Consider the following 22,897-nt stretch of genomic DNA (forward strand, 5'->3'; position numbering starts at 1 on the left):
CAGGAAGATAGTACTTCTAATCAGATTGGATTACTGTCTTTTATGGTCCATGTGGAATATTCCTCCTCCATGTAATTTCCACTTACAATTCAAGTGCAGATTTATCTCTACAGAAAAAAAGTTACAGGATAAATCTAAAAGACAACTTATCCCTTCCTCAGTTATAAAAAGCTGTGCATGGTCAAGATAATTGAAGAAATTGTAGGAGGACATAATGTCCTTCAAAGGTAAGCAATCAGCTATGGCTTAAGTCAAAAGAATTCCTTGCTCTGAAGAGCCTTAGGAAAGGTGCTGAAAGCTAGAAAGAGTTCAGTCAAGAGGAGAGAAGGAAAGAGTAAATTCCAGGGTAGTAACTGCAACTTGAGCAATGATCCAAATATGAAAATATTCCAAGAATCCTTAAGAGACCACAAACAGACAGGCCCAGCCGTACATAATAATATTTCAGAAAAAACAATCTGCAGTTCATTGAATATCCATTCCTCATCGGAACATTGCAACATTATGTTCTGTTTTAGAGGAGCTAAAGGCAGAATCTGGAGGAAAAATGATTCCAGATACAGAAGGATAGCTATCGAGATAAACAGGAAGCTGCTCCTTCCTTGTAATAGCTAACGGTAAGTCAACTAGAATGGCATGTAGCAAAATCCAAATAAATTCATGCCACATAACAGTAAAGATAATGCTCAGAACCAACCAAGACTTTTCCATTTGTTAGTGACAGAATCAAACACAAACCCATTGAAGCAAAAAAGAAATTTAGTTGGCCCATTTAACCAACCCACACTCATGTGCGCGCACACACACACACACACGTGCACACACACAATGGGAGGAAAGCCAGCCACAAGGTCAACCAAATAAGGCTCAGCAATAATATGTGTGTACAAAAGAGAGACAGGCACAAAGGAAGAGGGAGAGAGAGAAGGATATAGACTTTGTGCATTTTTCTTCCCATATTCTGAGTGTGTGTTGGCTTCAATCTTTCAGGGCCCTGTACTAGTACATGGAAGGGGACTTAGTCACTGATAGTTCTAAGGCCACAGCCTTATAGCCTAGTATCCAAGGAAAAAATACCTTCTTTCTCCCAGGGGCTATATAAAAAATTCCCACGAGTTGTCTGATTGACCTGGAATATATCCTTTAGCATCTCTGAGCCAAACTATGTGGCCATAAGGAGGACTCCACTTATTAGCATGCATGATGCCCAAAGTCACTCTCCTATGGCCATGTGAGCATGGCAATGATTGAGAGCCCCAGCCGTCTCATTTACTTCAAAGAGTGGTAAATGTAATTTTTCATTAGAAGAAGGAGAAAGGGAATTGGGCAGACAAAACAGATATTCTCCATACTTTCATATATGTATATTTTTCTACAGAATGCATTTCTAAGTGACAGTGACAGGTCAATATGAATGGTCCTAATATGCCCAGTCTTCACTTGTGTGTCTGTGTGGACTAACTTTAACTGTTATACTCAACTTGATTTCTCTCCTAATCCCCTTCTTCCTGGTCTCATCTTGTGACACCTGCTGCTACTTATCCTACATGATTTTGAGTCATAATGTGCCCTTTAATCAGCCCAATATCTTTGAAAATAGATATATTTATTATTCACCACTATTTGCCAATTTTCTTCCAACAGGAGTAGTTAGTTGCATTTTTCTTTCTACCAAATGACCTTTCCTGAATTTTAATATGTAAGTTATAAAATAGTCTTTCAGACTTAGTAAATTCTGCAAGTGGTAGTTAAACAGACACTGGGCTACATAAAATTTATTTTGAACAGTGTCCTGTGTCAATAGCATGTGGCTTTATTTATCAAGATTAAGGGTTTCCACACTACCAAGAAACAATAGTGTTCAATTTTAAGTAAAAATTCATGTTTTATTTATTTTTACCTCCCTAACAATCGCATAGAATTATGTGATTATTCTAAAATTTGGTTAAGGCAAAACACATGTGATTATATTTATATACATAATGAAAGATGTATAAATAAATATAAATTCAGCCTATAAAGAAAATGCTAAAGAGTTTAGTTTCTAATGCAACTTCATATAATATAAAGATGTAGAGATGGTTCCTGGGGGGCCACTAACATGTGGTCTTCCCTTCAGCAGAGGGTTTATCAAAGTTTCAGGTTCAGTTGTAGAAAAAACGTCCACAGAATAGAGCTCACCCTGCCCAGTTTGGTTTATGGGTGTAAGATGTGTTTAAATTGAGCCAATTAGCTGCTTTTTGGTCACATTAAATTAATAACCCATTAGTCTTGGTGAGTCCCCAAGAATTGATTTTTTTCAAAGCTCATAGGTTTAGAAACCACTGAGTAGTAGATGGCAATTATATCTTCCATATATAATTAAATTATCATTTCTGAATACTTAAAATGGTTGTGGGCCATGATGGCTGCTACAATATAAACATTGGGAAAATTGGTAAACTTTCCATTGGGATTTGTTCATGTTAATTTCTTTGGCCTCAGTGCTCTTCTATCCCTACCAAGTTTCCCCCCTTTGTGATTTAGTTCAAATGGAACCTCCTCTCCATCACTCATAGGTTAAACTGAATTTAATATAAACAGGGATCTTGTTATTGTCAGTGTTATATCAGAATTTCCTGAATATTGTATGGGACATCCTGACAAAATACATTCTTCATCTAAAATTCAAATTTAATTGCACAGTCTGTATTTTACCTTATAACACTGTCTTGTAACACTGTATTAGTTTGCTAAGGCTGTCATAACAAAATACCACAGGCTGGGTGGCTTACACACAGAAACTTATTCCCCACAGTTCGGGAGAATGGAAGTGTGGGATCAAAGTTTTGGCAGGTTTGGTTTCTCTTGAGATCTCTCTCTTTGGCTTGCAGATGGCCACTTTCTCTCTGCATCCTCACATGGTCTTGTGTGCATGTGTTTGTGTCCTAAACTGTGCTTCTTGTCAGATCACATCTGTCATATTGAATCAGGGCCTCACCTGTATGATTTTATTAATTAATTACCCCTTTAAGGTCAAATCTCCAGATACTGCCAGATTTTAAGATACTAGGGGTGAGGACTTCAGCCTATGAATTTGGGGGGAATATAATCCATTGCATATAAGTATATATCCCATCCTCTGAGTTTACAGGCTATTCAGGTTCATGTCCATTATTTCTTCAACATAGTGATCTTGAGCACTTACTGTGACATGTGCATTATTCTGGTGGATATATAGTCCCAGTCCCTGCCTAGAGGGAGTTTACATTCTAGATAAGGTAGTCAGATAATAAACAAATATGTGAATATGTAGGTAGTGTTGATTTTTTGTGTGTATACTTCTTGACTAGATTGGGAATCTCTAGGTTATATTTCTCAATTCTGCTGTTTTCCTCCATATACTATCCTATCTAATAAAAGGCCAGAGGCCATAAGCATCACGACCAGAATGACCTCTCGACCAAGCAGGGGAACCACAGGGAATCTGGTAGGTGGCGGTGGTGGCCACAGCAAAGCAGCCTGGGTCCCGGGTGTCTGGCAGCCAGAGAAAAGCAGCCCCAGTTCCGGGTGCCTGGCAGCGGCGGCGGCTATAGCAAAGCAGCCCTGGTCCTAGGTGCCTGGCAGCAGTGGCCAGAGCGAAGCAGCCCCAGTCCTGGGTGCCAGAGGGAAGCAGTGCCAGCAGCCGGGGGAAGGAAAGCCTACTCTTGCATGAATCTTTGAATATTGGGCCTCTAGTTACATATAATATCTTAGCAAAATTTGGCCTATGTCTAAATCCATTAAAAGTAACTTCATTTGTATGTTTTGGAAATGTACTAAATTTGCAAATTTACTGAAAGGCACATTCCTCCATCTTTTCTACAAACTCTACAAGATTCCTTTGTAAATGTAGCTGAGGTTGTAAAGTCATTCCAAAACCAAACCCTGACCTTTCTGTGGCCTCATTATAGAATACTTTGTTTTTAAAACACATGAAAACCCAGTCTCTCTAGGAAGGAAGATAAATGTGTTTCTGGGGCCAGATTGGCCAGAAAGACACTCAATCCTGTGTTGTTAAAAATTATTTTATGAGTTTGTTTTTTTTTTCTTTTTTTTTCCTAAAAGATAACATACTCCTGACAGAGAGAAATTAGGATTAGAAAAAAATGTAAACATATTCAAGGCTAGGGCAACAACTTGATTCTAGAAAGTGAAATTAAAATTCTACTGAACATTGCAAAGCTTTGTGGTATTCAGAGCCTGCCCATTAATGGGCTGGAGGTCAGGGGCTTCTACCACTTTTATAACAAAGGAGGATTCCTCTGCTTTTCAGCTTTGTGTTGGAGAGGTCCTCTTCACATTTACAACCAGTGGTGGCCATTAAACTTATGAGGGATTTTGTTGCTGCTGTTATTGCTTTCGTTAGCAGTTTTCATTCACCAGGAACTGCACATGAATTTAAAGAAAGAGGTCTTTCTCTTAAATGCTTACAATTTTCTGGTTCCTCAGCCCCTAATAAATGTCTCATTGTGTTCAACTAATATTTACAACATTTTGCCATAGAGTTATTGTCATATTATTTTCAGGATTACATTACCTTGCCTTGCTTTGGAAACTCCTTAAATATATTATCTAGAAATATATTAGATAGATCTATACAAATAAGACCCTTCTTGGGTTCAAAGACACTCATAAATATGAGAAATGTGGTATTTTCCTGTTCTCCTAAAGTCCTCCAAATCTCATCAACTTGAGCTAAATCTGTGACCTTCCTACCATCTAAAGACCTAAATTTAGAAGACAGAAGAGATTTGTTCATTCACCCAAAGCAACATTACAGAGTGAACCTCCAACATTTAGAAGGAAAGGGATGGGCCATCCATGTAAGATTTGTGAACTCTGTCCTAAATTACTATAATATGCCCCAGGTTGGTGCTTCTACAACAATATCACTGTTGTGGATATCTGAATGTAAGTGATTAAGATTGTGGATTCAAGGTCCAGCAGTGAAATCACTGAGCACAAAATTGAGCATTCACAGGAAGGTGTTCTAAAGAAAGGCTTGTGGTTGGTGAGGCTGAGCACTGGGGGATGGCAAGCTGAGAAGGAGCCAGGCAATTTCATTAATTGCTAACAAGGCTTCCAGTCAATGGTTCAGTGTCTCAGGGAGATCTGGGCTAATGTAGAGACAGATGATAATAATAATCTGTGTCAGGAGAAACCCATAATCATAATAGTCTGGGACAGCCTTGAGATAAATCTATAAATAAGATATAGTGTCCAGGAAGTAGATTCTTCTCAGGTATGTAAAGGCAGGAACAAAGAGATGGGAAGCCATTTGTTTTCCAAAGGGTGCCCAGCTGCGTTTGTCCTTGCATGTGGGCTGTTTGCTGTAATGTAGGGCTAAGCTTGAAAAAAGTAATGAGCAATAGGATACTTCCTCTCCCCTTATGTCTTATACTCAACTTTGCTTCTCTATGAATGTCCTCAGCAATGCCCCATTCTGTGCATTCAATTAACCTTCTCTCATGTTTTCACTGTTGCTGCCAAAAGCATATACTGTAAGAAAGAGAGAACCTTACTTCTTAGTCATTTCTCTTAAGAGAAAGGAAATAACATTCTCTAAAGCAGTGGTTCTCAACCTTTTTAATGCCACAACCCTTTAATACAGTTCCTCATGTTGTGGTGACCCCCAACCATAAAATTATTTTCGTTGCTACTTCATAACTGTAATTTTGCTACTGTTAATGAATCGTAAGGTAAATACCTATGTTTTCTGATGGTCTTAGGTGACCCTGCTAGTGGTTCTCAACCTGTGGGTCACGACCTGTGGGTTGAGAACCGCTGCTATAGAGCCTAAGACCATCGGAAAACACAGATATTTACAATACAATTCATTAACAGTATCAAATTACAGTTATGAAGTAGCAACGAAAATAATTTTATGGTTGGGGGGTCACCACAACATGAGGAACTGTATTAAAGGGTCGCGGCATTAAAAAGGTTGAGAACCACTGCTCTAAAGCATCCAGAAAACTTATTTTTCAGAAAGTAAGTGTTCCCATGCCCATCTGAACCCCAAAAAATAGCATGGAGTATAGTGTTAAGATGCTGTGCTTACACAAACATAAGCCCACCCCTGGAGCTGTGTTGAGATCAACATTTCCTCAGAGAGTCAAGAGTGTAAACAAGAGGGGAAGATTCCTGAATGCCATTGTGTTTCTGCTAGGAAGCAGAAAGAAGAGAATGGATACTGGTGAGAAGTCAACAGTGACCATTACTATCTCCAGAATCAAACTCTCAGAGTCCATTGAATAAATTCCTATTTTAATTACTTATAGGCAGAAAGAATATTGAGCAAGAATTAAGGAGACCTTGAGGTAAATTCCTCTAGCAAACTAAAGAATTGTGTTGAATTTGTACCTTATATTTGTCCTTTTTTAAACAAGAGTACTTCTGGTAGAAGCTAAGTCATTGGGTAGTTATGAAGGCAAGAGGGTAAATTGTGAAGAGCACTTTGTAGTCTATTCAGTCTGTGAGGCTCTATTCTTCCTGTCTCTTGGTGTTCCTTCACTCCGGTGTGCTTTTAGGATGCCTAGATGCCTTTCAGACCTTGGAGAGTTGATTTCAATTTTATTTATTTTCCTTGCCATCTTTTGATACAGATTTTAGGTACCCAAATTACTCCATCTTCATTGGGTGATTGTTCCAGGCCAAACCTGTATAGTTTCTGGAAAACTTCAATACACATAATAAATACAAATGCTGTTGTATCTGTGTAACAATTTGTACACATGACATTTGTGCTGTTTACATGTGTTACACTGTCAAAGCAGCAAAAAAGATATTGATGATGAAAAAGTTAGAGGCATCAAAAGCTCTCATAATTTACTTGCACCTTAGAGAATTCACCATCGTAAGATTTTCTGGTAGAGGGGCCATCAATGTCTTTCTAAGGGATCTGATGTTCTAAACCCTGAGGAAAGAAAATAGACACCCAGCATCTTCATAATTAAAATTATTACAGGACTGACAAAGGTAACACATGCTGAGTAGAGGTTCATGTCCTACAGGGTGATGTATTTATAATTGGTTTTAACTTCTCTGCTACAAATTTGAGCATAATTATGTAATTTTAAATGCTTAGTTCAATGCTATCCTCCCTTTACACCTATAGAAATTAATTTAATCCCTATTAATAAAATCAAGCTCAGATATTCTAAAAATGTGAGCAAAGGGTTGAACTTTCCATTTGACAATTTTCTACCCTTGTGTTTAATTATTTTGAGTTTTCTTTTGTAAATATATTTTTATTGATTTCAGAGAGGAAGAGAGAGGGAAGGAGAGAGAGATAGAAACATCAATGATGAGAGAGAATCATTGATTGGCTGCCTCCTACCCGCCCCCTGGGGATCAAGCCTGAAACCCGGGCATGTGCCCTTGACTGGAATCGAACCCAGGACACTTCAGTCTGCAGGCTGACATTCTATCCACTACACCAAACCAGCTAGGGTTATTTTGAGGTTTTTTTATAGGTTGTTTGGTGTTCCTAATGGATTATTTTGGAAGATTTTTAACTCATTTTATTCTTATTTAGTATGCCAAACACAATTTTCAGTAAAGACAAATATTATCCTCTATAAAATATGCCAAAAGAGGTGATTGCAGATTGTACTTTCTCAAACTTTGGAAAGATATCATTCATACTCCATCTACTGCAAAGGGAAAGGACTAGATCAATGGCTGTAACTTCTAATCTTGATAAAAGAGAAAACATAGTTTGTGTCTATTGGAGTAGGGATAGCTTCTTTGCATCAATGTATTAGATGAATAATTGAGACTGTTGGTAAACAACAACAAGAAATTATTAAGTTAAGGCATGTTTTGGGTATTAGAAGGAATAAGGAAAAATTGCACTCAAATAACTATTCTTTTAAAAAACATGGTTCTTTTAAAATTACCTGAAGCAAAAAGAAAACTATTGAAACAGTAAAAATAGTAATTTGAAGAACTACCTGAGACTAAATGTAAATTGACAAAGAGTGGATCCAGCTCTACTTCTCAAGTGATTTTGTTTTGCATCCCACAAGCAGAGGATGCTTTACAGGTGTGAATACAGGAAGCTATTATTATTTTTTTCTTTTTTGGTTTAAGGTAATTTATTTTCTCATACTTTTGGTGTCTTCGAGTCCAAGGTCAAGGTGTCAGCCAGTTTGGTTTCTTCTGTGGTGTCTCTATGACTTGCAGAGGTTTGCTTTTTCACTATGTCCTCACATGATCTTTCTTTGAGGCTTCACTCCAATCTCTCCATTCAAATAAGCACTTTCAGCCCCTCTGGGAATTGAATACTTATGCCAATGATTCTAGATCATTCAATACATTTCTGGAGGCTTTAGAGAATGTTATTTCCTTTTTCTTAAGAGAAATGACTAGGAAGTAAGGTTCTCTCTTATAGTATGTGCTTTTGGCAGCAACGGTAAAAACATGAAAGAAGGTTAATTGAATGCACAGAATGGGGCATTGCTGACGACATTCATAGAGAAGCAGACTTAGAGTTCTCACTGTGTGAAGTCTGAGGAGTCTCCACTTTCAGATGTGTTATGCAAAAATGCTCTATTCCTCTTACCTTAAAGCCCATTTTAAACAGGTTTCTATAACTTGTATTTAGAAAAAAGTCTTTCAAAAGTTCAGAAGAATTATACTGGTTGATATAATGTGTATTATATCAGAATGTTTTTTTAATACAAGATTTTTAATGCTTTTAATATAATGCTAAAAGCACACATCTAACTTTACAAAACAAAGGGGTGTTTGATGTAATGCAAACACATTTTATCAACCAGGATGATTCCTCTGAAAAATACGTTTTTTTTAGCCATCCTTTTAATTCACTGTTGTTTTTTTTTACACCAAATCATATCCCTTCCCTTTGCTACCTCAAAATCATCATCTGTGTGAAAGGATTCCACACCAACCAATTCATCCCATTTTGGATAGTTTAAAAATATCAGTATATATTCATATTCCAAAAGACTATACTTCCACAATGCCATGTATTGGGCCAACAGTTATGTACTCAGTTATCAGTGTTTTTCATATGTTTTGGTGTTTCCCTTCCCACTACCTCGCAAAAGCCTCTGAAAAACCTAGGCTTCAGGTTGCCATTTCATTTCCCATGACACCTTGCAATAGACTAAAATGTAGGGAGCTCTTAATCAATTTCTCCTGTTAATAAATTATATAAAACATTCCAATTGTTACTTGGGTGAAGCAATTATGAAGTTCTTTGGTTTTCTGCTTCATAGATTCAATTCACTCGTTATCATAAAATCTGAATTGAGTGGGCCCAAAAGAAACATTGGCCTGATATTCCCAAAATATGAATGTCATAAAATGGAAAGCAAAGACTAACAGGTGTGGCTATTTGTCACAAATATATGTCTCACTGTAACTTGTTTTGTTTTATTTTTTATCACTTGTATTATTCCCTGGTATAACTCTTATTTCTACCCAGGCTGGTCCAGCCCTGATTTGATGTCCTTGGGCCTGATGTCCCTCCTAACAGACAGTTCACCTTTGCTATCCAATTTTAGACCATCATCTCCTGACATAGTGCTGTCCTATGAAGGCTCACCTTGCTCCTTCTGGGTCCACATCCTGTTAATCATCACCAACCTAATAACAGTGATGTTAATGCTAGAGCCATAATACTCTCATCTCCCTCCCCGGGCCTTCAGGTCTGTTCAGACATCTAATGTCTTGTTAAAACTTTTTTACTTATTAATTTTATCTGTGACAGAGCCTGATTAGCTTCTGAATTACCCCATGACTATTTTTAGTCTGCCATGCTTCTATCCTTCACAGATAGTTTAATCCCAAAGTATTAATTCATCTCTATATAATGCTGACTTGTCTTTCTACAGGTATCCTAAATCTTCCTGTTTTTGCTCAAGGTCCACCTTGTTTTTACTTGAGTGCTTTGCCCATTGCTTTAGATGATTCACCTCTCTCAGGAGAAAGAGAACTCCGTGTTTGGAAGCCATGAGAAAGTCTGAGGCCCATCACTAAACTATTATCAACACATACAAGGAAGAATATGAGATTGTAAATATCTATAATCAACAAGGACTCTGTAAGCATATAGCCTTACTGTTATGGAAGACACTGTTGAGATGCTTTTTTATGCTTTAGGTGCTGCTCATAAATCCTATTGTAGAGGAAAACTAATAATATATATGAATCCAATTGCAACCAATTCAAGATAGTTTGGAATAAACAGCCTTTGTGATAAACTGGCTATAGCTAAGAGACAAAATGCATGTCCCCAATTCTCAGTGCTTATGTAGATAGAAAAACAATAGAGGGAAATGATGGTTAGAGTTTTTGTAGAAGACATCAACAGAGAGTTCAGACCAGTGCTATTCTTTGAATAATAGCTAGGACACAGAAAATAAACAGTAAGGAGTATAATCAGGATAGGGAGAACATTATGAGAGAGCAATTTGAGAAAGTAAATAAAATATGAGCTTGGGTTGGTAAGGATAATAGAAGAAGAGTAACCAGTTGAATAAAGGAGTAAAACTTATAAATATGTTTTGGGTTAGCACTGAATTTTAAATTGAAAGTCTGGATATACTCTAACAGGACAGGGAGAATTGTAGATTAAAACAAAATCAGTTATAAATGTTGGGCATCCAAACCATTCAAATACTATCATTCAGCTCCGTAGAGTCTTCTCTACAAAAAACTTGACACAGAAATGTATGGAATTCTGCATTTAAAAAGTGCGTACTAGCCCTTTATCAGTGTTTGTGGACTTACTATCATTAGTGTTTTTAATTAATTCCATTCTGTACATATTTCTTTATTCTATTATTTTTGTTTTTCTGACTAATAACGTAATTTCTTCATTACTGATCTATCCTCCAGAACCTACTTCAATCTACTTCATCATATATGTTTAAAACCATGGCTTTATAATTATATTTTTTAAGTTGGTCACCTTGATAATAGGAAAACAATTCATTATCTTAGAAATTGGTAAAAGAAGAAAAATAATTGAGCTAGTATTTTGTCTCTGTGATAACAAACTCGCACCATTGGGTAACAAACTGATAAATGAAGGGATGTATCTCCTTAAAAAATTATCACAACTTACACACAAAAATAAATATGATAAAATTAGGTACCATCATTTTGAAACTTCTATTTAATAAATAGATATAGGCATAAATCATCAGTGGTTGCTAAGATCATAAAAAGAGCCAACCAAATATAACGTCTCTCATATAGGCTTGCCAAACACAGCCTGTAAAAGAGATTGAGTTTTAGTCTGATCCAATATCTGGATCCACTTGCCAATTTCCTGGAACTATAGAGGACTTTTTGAACTTATTAAACTGTACCATGTGTGTGCAATCAGCAACATACAGACTGAGGGAGACTCTATAAGTCCAATGGTACAGGTTCTTAAATAAAAGGAATAGTCAGGAAGTCTACAAAAAACAACAACTTTTAAAAAACTATTAAAATTCAAAATATGAGCAAGGTAAACTATAGTGTCTGCTAAAACATATTTAGGTTGTACAACTATGAACAATGCTAGAAAAATATTACTATAAACGCAGGACAATAGTTACTCATAAAGTGGTGAGGGCATTGCAATCGGGACCAGACACATGGCAAGTACTTCTGGGGTAGCTGGAAAGATTATAATTCTTGACCAGAATGAAATTTACTTTGTAATAATAATGCACTCGGTCACATTCTGAGGTGTTTTGTGGTTCGTTTGTATTTGTGTTTTATTTTATAATAAAATGTTATGTTTTTATATTGTGACATTTTAACTTCTTTTGAATATAAGTCACTTTTTGAAAGCCAGGAAACAGAATCAAACACAGGCAGTCTAGACCTGTAGGAATCCAGGCCCAGTTTTTTCATCTTCAGCAGAATGACCTGATAACACAGGTGCTAACAACAGTGTTATAAACGCTAAATAATAACCACTTGTCCACAGTTTTCCTTAGAAAGCAGCCAAAGCCCACTCCTTAAAGGCATAATATACAGAACATATTGATCTACAAAACACAGAATGACCCAAATTAAATGCTGGCTAATCTCCTGGTGAACCAGATCAGAACCGGCCAAGGATTAGTGAGCAGAGAAAAGTGTTTACATTTTGAAAACTTGCTCTGAAATTTTAAAAATTCCTGATTGCTGTTAATAAGAAATCAAATAAAAAATATTACCAATACACCCACACTGATGTTTGATTTTGCCAAGGTCTTCCACTAGAACACTTCGAGATGAGTGTAAGAGATAAGAAACTTGAATATTTTCAAAATAAATTACTTAGTAATAGGAAATTTGACACACTGCATTCTTCCATTTACCACAAGAACAAATTGACATTGACTGTTGAAAAGAAAAGCTCAACTCTAAAAAGGGTGGCAACAGCAACACCTTCCACTACAGAATAACCTCCTGCTTTGCAATACAATGAACACTGCTACTCCTCCATGATGCATACCCATGTGGAAAAGCTTATCAGGAGCTTTTCCCTGGGCCAACACAGGAGAAACAAATCATGCTCTAATTAGCTAATTGTAAGTTCTGTTAGCACCTCTAGGATGGGCCCATAAAATCTGGCCATTGTTCTGTTATAAACATATGCTAAACTGCAGCATTTCTTTGCCTTCCTTGTAGTTTTTCCTCAATGTCATAAAGCAGTGCTGAGTCTTACCTGTGACTCTTCTGAAAGCTGAGGTGGGTGCCAGGCATTAAAGTCTGGAATGTCATAATTGGAGTAGTCCTGGTAGCACAGGTGGTAAAGTCCTGGCAGGAACAGCCCATTGAGCCTCCCCTTCGCTGATACCGCCACAAGAGCAGGAGAAGGGAGCCTTGGCGCCAATCCAAAACAGGTGTAGCAAGTGAAACAACCTTATTGGCAGAGTCCAAAGTCATCATAATATGCTGTCATCGTTATAATCCGAGAGTGGCACAGGGGAGCCTACAAAAGGACTGCTTGTTCAAGTTTGGCAGCAGAAATGCCAGAGGCTTAGCTGTGTGCTTCATCTAACTCTTATCCCCATTCCCAGTTCAGCCCAGGAATTGGCTTACTTGAAGGCCACGCTCCGGAAGTGGCGTCATCAAGTAGTTGTTTTTTTTTTCTTTTTCTTGTTTTTTTTTTCTTTTTAAGTGATTTCAAAGTGTATTTTATCTTAAGAGAGAAAAAAGAAAATTATGGTGCTGTGCATTGACAATATTAGTGTCCATTTTAAACTGGGTATCTTGAATGTAGAGACAAAAGACATTTTATAAATATGTAAATCTGTGAACACTTGCTACATGCCAGGCACTGTGCTAAGTTCTTTTCCTTCATTCGTTTCATATTCTCAGCACTATTAGACTTTGCATTTTACATGTTCGGATACAGAAACTGGGTGTTGGGAGGCTAGAAGACTGAATCCTGAACACAAGAATTAATTGACGGAGCCCAGTCTTATTCCATTTGTGGGATTGCAAACCCTATGTTGGGATCCATTTCACGCTACAGACCTCTCTTTGGAATCACAGAAGACCTTGACTTACGTCGGATATAAATCCAAGTAAAGAATCCAAGTGTCCATTCAACACCCTTGAATTGAGTAAATTGTTGGTACCGTGCATAGGCAGTGTTTTTCCTTTTTTTAAAAAAAAAAATTCTTTATTGATTAAGGTATCACTGACAAGTACAGTGTTGTTTCTTACTCACAGCTAGTTTTCTATCCTTAGCAGGGGTGGGGATCGTTTTTTTCTGCCAAGGGCAATTTTGGATATTTATAACATCATTCGAAGACCATACAAAATTATCAGCTTAAAAATTAGCCTGCTATATTTGGTCAAACATTTAATTAACTCACCCCTAATGTCTTGGCAGGGCCAGACCAAATGATTTTGTGGGCCTTGGATGGTTCACGGGCCAGACATTCCCCACCCCTGCTTTAAAGGAACCTTAAAAACTAAACTACAAACAAAATGAATTTTAAGTCATGAAGCACAGGTAATAGCCATGGATTATTTTGCTCAAAGAATTAATGATTTTTCAATCCATGTTGCAGGAAATTATTGTATTTGTGTTTGCTTTGACATAACTGTAGATTTTTTACCTGGAATATTGTGAAGTCTGGACTGGAGGAAAAAAAAACAACAAACATTTTATCAAAGTGACAAGACAATGATCCACCATGTATCTTGGCTGCAAAAATATGTTATTAGATTCAATTTATCATGAAAAATTGCTAGATTGTGAGAAGGCTGAGATGGCAGCATGGCAAGAGTGCAGCTCTTTAGTACTAATTATCTTAAGAGTTGACCTTCTAGGTCACCCCAAACCCTGTATTAATTCAGGAGGAGCTCTTAGATGGCCAACTCAGAAAATCCCATCAGAAAAGTGTTTAGCTTAACTCTTGCAAGACTGCATGAACAGACACAGATTAAAATGATATCTAAAGGCCCAACAATCTTATCCCAAGCTATATTTCCAGTCTTGCTTGTCACTCTCCTCTGTACAAATTCCCTTGTGTCAAAATAATATACTCACTATTCCTGGAATAAGTCATTCTTTTTTTCTGCCCCTCGCCTTAAATGATGCTGCTCAAGACTCTTGAAATTCCTCTCCTTCCTAACCACGTGCTGAGTTAATAATCATTTTTCCTGTTCAATTTTATCCTAAGGTCTTTCTCTATAAATTCAGCAGAACCAAATCATTTCCCTCCTAAAATGCTATAACACTTATTGTCCTGTCACATATTGGATAATATACACATCTTGAATGTGCCAGTTGAACTTATCCATTTTATCTGTCTAATCAACTAATTAATAGCTTGATTTGCCCCTCGATTAGGGTAGCAATTTTTATGTAGGAGGAAGTAGGAGTGAAATAGTTGCCAATTCATGTGTTCCAAATGTTGTTTTGCCTTCTCTTTTTTGCTGCCCACATGCCTTGTTCCTTCCAATTTCTGTCACAGTGGGCCTTACAGCCCAAGGGGACACAGTTAAGATTGGTGTTACAGGCTGCATTGTGTTCCCACAGAATACATATGTTGAAGCCTTAATCCTAGTACCTCAGAATGTAACTGTATTTGGAGATAAGGTATTTAAATAGATTATTAAATTAGAAAGAGGCTATTAGGTTTGTCCTAATATAATCTGACTTGTGTCCCTATATAAGGTAAAATTTGGACACAAGAAGGTGACCATCTATAAGCCCTGTTGAAAGACTCAGAAGAAACCTGTCCTGCCAACACATTGATGTTGGATTTCTAGCCTTCAGAACTCTGAGAAAATAAATTTAAACCATTCACTCTGTAGTCTTTTGTGTTATGACAGCCATAGCAAACTAAGACATTAGGAATCTGTTTTTCTAAGCTAAAGTTATCATCTTTGGCTTTGATACTAAGGTGGCACATATTATCAAACCCATTTTCATCTCTTAGATTTGTTTTGTTTTAAACAATATAAATCAAGAAGTAGATGGGGAAACACTTGAGAGAGAGAGAGAGAGAGAGAGAGAGAGAGAGAGAGAGAGAGAGAGAGAGAGAGGAAGCAGGTGTCTAGAGAGAAACAGAAATTGGAGATCAGGTAATCATGTGGCATGGGGAAAGGTTTCCTTGGTTCCCAACCTTAGTGAATTCTCATCAAACTTCCTTACCCATGGTTCAGTGACAGACTACTGGTTGACTCAGGAGCTAATGAAAGCATTTTTTTTTCTGTACTTAAATTAAAAAAATCTGGCTAAGAAGTCCATTGAGGGCTGATGTGGCAAAGAAGTTAACAGTATATGTGCCATGAACCTTTGGTTCCTGTTTAATCTGCATCCTATCCTATGATTTAACCCTAAATTCTATGTGTTAGATGAAGGTATGGTGCTCTGTTGATCTCTAGATTATCTGAAAGGAACATAAATCTCTATTTTATAGCAACTTAAATTACAGGGATTTATCTCATATTATAGGAAGTTAAGAGGAAGGTGGCTGCTGAAGGTGGCTGCTGGTTTTGCTTTGGTAGTTCATGGTCAGGGTGGATTGGCCTTGGCATTTCTGTTATATTCACTATCTCACTATTGCAACATAATTGCCCTCAGTGTCAGACATCACGTTTGTATTGAAGGGACAAAGAGGTTAAAGAAGAAAGTCCATGCAAGCTCTACTTATCCCTTTTTCTCAGAAAAATAAATCCTTTTCAGATGCTTTTCCCTCTTCCCTTCAGATATCTGCTTATGCCTCATGGGCCAGAACTGGGTCACAGAGCCACTGCCATCTTCAAGAGAGTCTGGGGAAACATGATAACATCTATAGTGGGAAGGAAAAAGGGAGACAAAAATTAGGAATAGGGTTTAGGTAGCCAATCAATAGAATTTTCTTAAAATATATTTTAGTACATTGTGAATTTCTAAATATTTTAACATGTATATGTGTGTTTCCAACTTCCACAAAAATTTTAATTATTAAAAATTTCCAGCACTTAATGAGATCATAAGGGAACAAATTGCTGAAATGAATCATTATTTCTTTCCCTACCCTGTAGTCTCTGAGATCAACATCAATATGGAAGAGATTTTTTTTCCTGGTTTTCCAGTTTAAGTCCTACTCTGAGGAGAAGTATTGACTCTGTCAGACTTAGGGTACCAGATATTATACCATGTAACTGTATAATGTATGATTTTTATTTATATTTTCTCTCTCTCTCTCTCTCTCTCCCTCTCTCTCTCTCTCTCTCTCTCTCTCTCTCATCTCCCTTATTTCTACTGTAACTAGAATTGAAAGCAGCAACATCAATACACCTAATATTTGTATCCTTTCCAGACACAAATAGAAGATACTCTCCAGTTCAGATTGTTAAAATGAGTTATGTAATAAAAATGGCTTTTTTTTTCTTGCTCAAAAATTATATAGGTTTGAATCCTGTGGTATAGTGTTATTTGTGATAATGTCCTTTATATATCACAAGTGTAATTTTTAAAAACCATTATTATCTTTTGTAGGGGCAGAAAAATAATGTTATGCCCACCTTTCTAAATTCTGACTGGACTAATAATCAAATTAACATGAGACAGAATAACAGAACAAAACGAACCAATTTTTGATATATGCACATATGTGGGTTTTATAAGAATACTAGAGGCCCAGTGCATGAAATTCATGCATGGGAGGGGGGGTCCCTCAGTCCAGCCTGCACCCTTTCCAATCCGAGACCCCTCAGGGGATGTCCAACTGCTGGGATTGGGCCTAAACCGGCAGTCGGACATTCCTCTCACAATCTGGGACCACTGGCTCCTAACTGCTCACCTGCCTGCCTGCCTGGTTGCCCCCCAACTGCCCCCCTGCTGGCCTGGTCACCCTCCAACTTCCCCCCTGCTGGCCTGGTTGCCTTCTAATTGCCCCCCTGCTGGCCTGGTCACCCCCTAACTATCCAGAAGGAAGTCAGACATCCAGAAGATGTCTGGTCACCCAGTCTAATTAGCATATTACCCTTTTATAGTATAGATGAGACCTGAGGACCCATTGCACAATTGAGGCTTATATGTCATTCTGGACAAAGAAGAGGGAGGCAGGGGTCTGGGACTTCAAAGGAAAAGGAGATAATTCGCAGGTCAATGAGAAAGAGCAAAGGTAGTAAACAAATTCTTACCAGACAACCTGAAACAATGGGACACAGAAGGGACTCTAATAGACTTGCTTGGATCCTCCCTGTCCGCCACACTTAATTCATAGATGCCAATGTGATTATCCTAGGGCACTCTTCCTGGAGCAGGTTTTTCTACCTGAATTCCTTTAGGCAGGTAAGGGGAAGGTAAACTTTTAATTAATTTAAAAAACAAACAAAAACCTTTTCTTTAGTTTGTTGGGCTTTAATTGTTTTCAGCTCTATATAATCTGCCTTCCAGAGTGGCACATTCTGAGAACTCATTCTGGATCCCTACAAGTTAAACTCCCCATACTTGTTGTGGAAAGGTAACTTTCACATACCTTATAGCACTGAATCTTCTCTGAGCTGAGAGATGTTGTAGTAAGCCCTCTCTTGTATATCGCTGCTGATAGGCTCCGTACTCTTCTTCATTTCTCATTCTTTGTATATACTTTTTCTTTTAAATCTTTTTTTAATAGGTCTTTATTGATTTTTAGAGAGAGACAAAGGGGGAGAGATAGAAACATCAATTGGCTGCCTCCTGCACACCCCCTACCAGGGATTGAGCCAACAATTCCAGGCATGTGCCCTGACTGGGAATTGAACCAGCAACCCTTTGGTTCCTGAGTCAATGCTAAACCTCTCAGCACAATGAGGTTCTCGTCCTCATCAAATAATCTTAGGAACAAATCCTGGGGTCTGTTGACCACAGAGGCAGAGTTTTGGTCAAACTAGAGATAACATCTAGGCCTTAGTTGTGTTTCAGCTCCAGGCCTAGTGAAGCAGCAAGGCCAGGTGGGGGTGACACAATGGCTGACATCAGGACAAGCGCTGATGACTAATGACCCCCTGCCCTAATGCCAACCAATCAATGGGGACTACAACCCTGAAAGGGTACACCTGGGAAGGGCTGGTGATTATTCTATTGAATTCTTCCCTGGGACCTCCCCTAAGGTCCCTGAATTTAGAGAGGGGATAAAAACTCCCAGGGCAGAGGACCCAGGGCAGCTCTTTCTCTCTAGCAAGCCCACACCTTCCCCTGCTCCTCCTACCCCAGGTACATATATCCTTGCTTTCTTTCTCCTAAGCTCCAAGGGCCTTTCTTCTGTCTCTGTAACTTGCTTCCTGAGCCAACAGAGCCTCACTTCATCCACAGCTCAGTTCTTCTATCTCTGTCACTTTCTAAATAAACTTTTACTTGTATTTGAGTCTTGCCTCTGAATACTTTCTTAGCCAGAAATCAACCACCAAGGATGCTGAACAGAGGTCCAATCTCTGGTAACATTTTGCTGTCAACAATAACATGTTGAAAACTTGAAATTGGCTAAGGTGAAAGACATACTAAATATCAGGACTTAATTATTATTTTGTTGATTGACTACAGTAAGAAAATAATTAAGAAAATGTTAATAATGCAGACTAAACTTAAAAGTGCACTATTCTGTGAATGGCACACAAAACTGAACAAAAAAATGCTTCCAGTATTATTCTGTTATTCAATTTGGCAAAGAAGTTGCCAATACCATTGATGAATGAGTGAGGTTTGGACATATATCTCTTTTGTTTCACTTTCATCTTACTTGTTAACATAAATGAAAATACCAAACAACATTCATGTCCTAACTACACTAGTTTATCAATTGCTTCTATAGATTTGCTAAAGATACAGAGAGAAAAAAAATCAATAACAAGATTCTCTGAGAACTGTAGTAGAAGAAAAATAATTTTTCCTTTATACTTCTAGGTTCTTGGCTATGATACCCCCCACCATATAATAATAATAAAAAAATACAGATTAACAGGAGGAAAACAAGCAGAAGTTTAATATATGTATACCTACTGTATATATTAGAAATACCCAGGAAAATTGAGTAATTCCAGAAAAGCCTATCAAAGCCACATTTTAAATACCACCTCCATTTAAAGACAATAGAAAGATATTGGGGTGTCAGGGGAGGCCAGTTATGGAGGTTACCAGGATAAGGTTGGGTAAGGTTGGGTATACAAATTTAAGTCATTGCCTTCTTCATTGGTAAGAATTTCTAGAGTTGAATCATCTTTCTCTTCCTGATACAGATACTCTTACCAGTACAAATGGAGATTTTCCTTATAAATGTCCCTTAAAAAAGGATAACTTCTACTGGTTTACAGAGCTTCTCCCATGTCTATCTTTTTAATAGCCAAGGCATATTTTGGGATAGCAAATTTTGCTCCCCTTCAGAAAGAATAGACTATATGGAATTTTTGTTAAATATTGTATATTTTATTGTTTATTTTTCTGCAATTTTTTAATATCGGTAATATTTATAATAAATATAGGCTTGTATATAAATGCACACTTTTTTTTCTAGATGACTGGTTGTTAAAAACATTTTCTAACATATATTTGCTCATCCCCTATTACTTTAGTTCAGAGTTCCCTCCTCTGGGCTTCTATAGAACCCAATACCAATTTATCACATCTATTTTGATAAGTGCTTATTTATTTGTGTTTGCCACCAAATTTTGAGTCCCTAGAAGGCAGAAATTTTGTCTTCCATCTTTTTATTCTCAAATCTAATGCAGAGCCTTAAATAAATGTCATGAGTAAATGAATCCCAGCTACCAGTTTGCAGGTGGAGAAATTGAAGATCAGAAAATTAGGTGGTTTGCCTACCATCATAGTTAGTAAATAACAGAGGTAGGATCTGAACTAGAATGTGAGGCTAAGTTGTTCAGACCTAGAGAGAGACAAAGCCCCCCACTATTAAAATCCCATTTTTCTATTAACAGTAAATGTAGAGGCAAAGGTACTGTCTCTCACTACTGGAATTCCTACTAATGTCCAGCAAATTGGGGAAGCAGAGACAAGGATTTTGATTGTGTTTCAGTACTTTTCTAAGGCCTTTGTGATTGCACCAAGAAGACAAATGCTGAGAAGAGAGAGAGAAAAAAGGTACATCTGTTTACAAATGTCAAACACCAGGGGCCTTCTATTTTGTTGTTACAGAGCATGATGGGGAATGATTGTCATTCAGTAATCCTGAAGAGACAGACTCAGGGCCAGTAACTTGACCTTGTGACTGCTTCTAGGAACAGAGTCTCAATCAGAGGGACAGGAGGATCTTATGAGCCTGAGCTTGATTGTTTTGTTTTTTATTTTTATTTCTTTGCCTCCCCTATCTTCCCCCTCCACACAAACACATACCCTGTACCTCCTCTGTACTTCTTCCTAAAATGAGAGTAATCAGCAGCCCTGTTCAGCCACCAGGACACATTCTGCTAAACAATAGATGCAAGTTAGAAACTGCAGGTAATACAAAGTCAAATGAGTTGCACATTTTCCTTCTTTAATAACCAGATCATTATTTTTGTACTCTTAAGGACTGTCTGCTTACAGTGGAATTCATCATATAGTTTAGTTTTCTCATCTGATGTTTTTCTTCACTATTCCACTAGCTTCAATTCTTTCCATGCTTAGAATCCCCTTATAATTCAAATGGTAGCAGCCTGTTTTCAAAGGCTAATTATATTGACAACTTAGAAGGAGGGGAGTTTTGTATTTTCTAAAATATCCTCTCACCCCTCACTATCACCCCTCCCCACCAATTTCAGTCTGGATCTCAAGTAGGCACTTCCCTTCTGAATCTTAATTCTGAAGGAGTTGGTTTATTGCATGTGCATCACCCCATCAGCTGAACTCTCTGTTGCCCTCCTGTAATTAATTACTGTTTGTAAAGAGCTCAGAAGATGAATAGTGCTATATAAGAGCTAAGTATCATGATTTCATTGTCCTGTTTCAGTTCTTATTGGAATGAAGTATCATCATAATAATCAGCTTGTTGCATTTATAACTCATGAGGGGGACAGCCACAGTAATAATACCTTTACTAGTGGAGAAGCCACTGAACTTGCAATGACCCCCTGGGATCATTCTCAGGCTTTATGCAGTGAGCATTTCTTAGAAAATCAACTCTTTGAACATAAATCAGGTAAGATATGAGGAGACAGGAGGGGTTTCAATTATTAATTAAAACATGTATGGGATTTTCATTAAGTGGCTTAGGTTTCAAAAAGGTTTAGTTCAATGATTGTGTGAATTGGAATAATCATTTAACTCTAAAAACCAGCATTTTTACCTATAAAATGGGAATAAAAACAACATCTAATTCAGGGGGTTATTATGAGGATCAAGTTAGATAATATACTTGAAAGCATTTTATGGCCTCAAAAAACCTTTTTAAACATTTTTATTATATTTACAGTTTGAAATAATAGATTTAAGTTTTTAGGGTAAAAGAAAAACACATGTAGTGAGTACCCTAAGAAATGTAAAATAAGCTACCTGAGATTTATTTTTATAGAGATAAGGTTATAAAAGTGACCCTGGCTTATAATTGTTGACTTGAAGAGCAGAAGTCGTCTCTGATTAAGAAGAAAAAATTGCTCATAAGTCACTGGGAGAAACAAAGAAGATGGTAAAGAAAAGGAATAACTAAATAATTAACCAAAAGCCAAAAGCAAAGGAAATTGAGACGAAAGAAAGCACAGACAGAATTGGGGAAGGTGGGAGAAATATCAATTCTGCAAAAAAGAGAATAAATACTGGGCAGTGTTAAAGTCTTAAAGCTGGTGATGACAGCGGTCATTCTTCTTTCCTTCACAAGTAAGTTCCATATTTGGTTGACTGGTGGAAATAAAAGCAGGATAGCACTGTAATTGAAAGTGTGGGCTTTGAACTCAGAATTCCTCTATTCAAACACTTGCATTTATCAGATGTATAAGAGTTATCTTTTCTTAGTATCTCATTATCCTATGTCCTGGCTTCTATTGTTATTAAGAAGTCACCTGTCACTCTTGCTCTTTTAAAGGTAATCATTCTCTCTCTTTGTCTTTATAGCTCTCTCAGATCGGCTTTTTGTCTTAGTGCTCTGTAGTTTTACCAGGCAATGTTGGTGAGGGGATTTCTTATAATGTACTAGGGGCCCAGTGCTTGAATTCATGCACCTTGAAAGGAACTGTTAGTCACGAAGCTGTGGTGGGCACAGGAGTGGGTTTCGGCCCATCCTCCATGACCCTGCCCAGCCCCTCCCACCACAGTCCCAGGTCCCTTGTCTGCCAGCAGCCCCCGCTCCCGATGCTGTCTTCCCACACGTTGATGGCACTGACCCTGCTTGTACCCACTGACAGCACAGAGCGATTGGGGCCGGCACCGTCAGCGGATGCCAGTGGCAGCTGCTGCCCTGATTGCCCCTCAGGAGCAGGGAGAGGTGGAGAAGCCCTCAGGGGT

The sequence above is a fragment of the Plecotus auritus genome, assembly GCF_963455305.1.
Source record: "Plecotus auritus genome assembly, chromosome: 8".
In the NCBI taxonomy this organism is placed as follows: domain Eukaryota; kingdom Metazoa; phylum Chordata; class Mammalia; order Chiroptera; family Vespertilionidae; genus Plecotus; species Plecotus auritus.